The sequence below is a fragment of the Palaemon carinicauda genome, chromosome 34 (genome assembly GCF_036898095.1).
Source record: "Palaemon carinicauda isolate YSFRI2023 chromosome 34, ASM3689809v2, whole genome shotgun sequence".
Lineage (NCBI taxonomy): Eukaryota > Metazoa > Arthropoda > Malacostraca > Decapoda > Palaemonidae > Palaemon > Palaemon carinicauda.
In genome coordinates, this window is record NC_090758.1 from 44,104,861 (window position 1) to 44,107,360 (window position 2,500).

The 2,500-nt window shown below is 35.2% G+C and overlaps 1 protein-coding gene across 3 annotated transcripts in view; it reads right to left on the reverse strand.

Moving 5' to 3' along the window:
* Positions 1-2,500, reverse strand: part of LOC137627130 (uncharacterized) — a 43,403-nt gene that overhangs the window by 39,703 nt on the left and 1,200 nt on the right. For all 3 annotated transcript variants that reach the window (XM_068358192.1, XM_068358190.1, XM_068358193.1), the window contains exon 2: positions 1,335-1,581. The gene's annotated coding sequence lies outside the window, so the exon portion shown is untranslated. The remainder of the gene's footprint in view (positions 1-1,334; positions 1,582-2,500) is intronic.

The window sequence follows — 2,500 nt, forward strand, 5'->3', positions numbered from 1 at the left end:
AATAGGCCTACAGTAATTTTGACGGGTCGCAACCACTAGTTGTATAATGATATGTAACCACCAAAACTCATCATGATAGGGAGGTGAATAATAGTGAATAATACACGAGAGGATACACTGAGCTAAACTGGGCGGTGTTTTGTACTGGCGTATAATCGACTCGATATTTTCATTTGTAGATTGTTATTCAAAACCTCTCTCTCTCTCTCTCTCTCTCTCTCTCTCTCTCTCTCTCTCTCTCTCTCTCTCTCTCTTCCTTTTAAGATGTTAATGTATCTAACCAATTATACTAACGTGGCTGTCTTCATTTCCCCAAGGATCAATCGACTTCAAAGACCAAGCAATAATCTATATTCTGAAGAAAAGTTTTCGATTCTGAAATTACGTGAAAGGTTATCAAGTTATTTTCTCGCCTCAGAGAATCACGAGGAATGGTATTCGACGTCGCAAGAATGAGTAAAATGGTCTCTGATAAGAGAGATTCGTTTGCACATTCACATACAGTTCAGACCAGAGGAGCTCTCAGTAGAGAGCATACCCTCGCCACTCCAGAAAACCACACCATTATGACCAGTCACATATTAATCTTGATCATGTTTAAATTGTATTTTAGAAGGGACATGTTATTGTGTTGATGTGAAATTGTGTGAATCCAGGGTAGAAGACAAAAGAATTTCTCAACTTGTGAACTATATATAGGTATCTTTTGACTGTGTGTATATTGTGTTGATTCTATGTGTCATGTGTTCAATACTGAATTATTTTGTGTAATAAATGATGCACAAGATTTACAAAGTTTTATATATCTCATATACTCATGGGAAATGTCATATAAGGGTTTTGCTAGTCCCCCCCCCCCCATTTTATCTTGTATGTATTGTCGTAAAGGTTATAAATTACTCTTTTCTATGACTAATGTTAAACCATTCCAGGTATCTCTAATATTTCGTTGTGTAAAATGAACCAAACTTATATTGGTTAAACTCTATTTTATTGAAATTGAAAGGGTGATGTTACTTGATATAAGAAGTCCTGTAAAAATGTGGTTAGTGCTTGCGCATGAATACATGCATGTGCACAATTCAAGCCAGTCTGAATAAAGTTCTCAACAACAACAAAAACTTTACATCTAAGGCCATAAAGAGAGACAAATGGACAGGCCATTTACTATAATGGTATTCATAAATGAATAAACAAATAAGTGCAATTAGATTTGTAATTAGGCAAAACAATACCTAAATAAGACTTCAAATAAACAAATGTACGAATCTCATTCAAGTAGATATTGGTGCAATCACCTAAACAAGACGTTTATTGATTCGTGCAAAACCTACCTGTTGCAATGGACGCCGTCCACCTGGGATAATCGCTAAGAGTGTCATTGCAGTAATATAACTGGAAGTCATACTTGGTCCCTGGCAACACCCTCGTAAGCTCAATCCCCTCCACCACCTTCGCTGGAGTGAAGGTGGTATTAGGATGGGGTGCCCCCTGTGGGGGCCAGTAATCCAGGCGGTAGAAGCCGTCCTTGTCCAAGAATCGCTCGGGAGGAAATTGAATTACGATATCGGTTCCGAAAACCTGTGGAAATGCAAGACACAAATCAAGACATATCTTGAATTCAACCAATTATGAACTATAGGGATTTAATTATAAAGACAAATCTCCCAAAGTCAAAGGGAAAGTCTCGCAACTGGCATTAATCATTAAAAGGGGACGGAAAAGATGATCTGCTTAAGGCTTGATATTATTTCAACATTTCTATTGGATCAAGTTGCACATCGTTTGTAAAAGTATCATTCTTTACCAAGAAACTAAAAAATGTAGAATCGATTTGCTATCCTGAACACACACACACCCACACACACACACATATATATATATATATACATATATATATATATATATATATATATATATATATATATATATATGTATATATATATATATATATATATATATATATATATATATATATATATATATATATATATATATATATATATGTTTCACATTTAACTGTTTTCCCTACCAGTGTTTGGCTCCACAAAAGAACAATTCATGTTAGTACCACATTTATCCTTTAACTACCGAATTGTATTTCCTTTTCCATTTCTCAAACTCCAGCCCACACTGCATCCATTCTCTCTTTACAGAATCCCTTTTCAACTTATGGTCCTAACTTCACCTGGAAATAGAAATTGAATCTCCGCTATGCATAACTAATTGTTGCTGCTCGATGTCTCGGAGATGTTCTCTCTTGAATTCAAATTACCCAACTAACATCTGCTTCCGTTTTCTCTCCGCGATAAATGTCCGTTTTCTGTTTGCTGAGATTTGCGTTATGTACGTTGGTGTGAATTCGTGATTCATTCAAAATTTCTTTAATAGTTTCCAATTTTGTTAGTTTTCACGCCTCTTTTATTAACATTTTATCAGAATCTACATGCACTCATTCATTTTGTATTCTAGTCTTAAATCTCTCTCTCTCTCTCTCTCT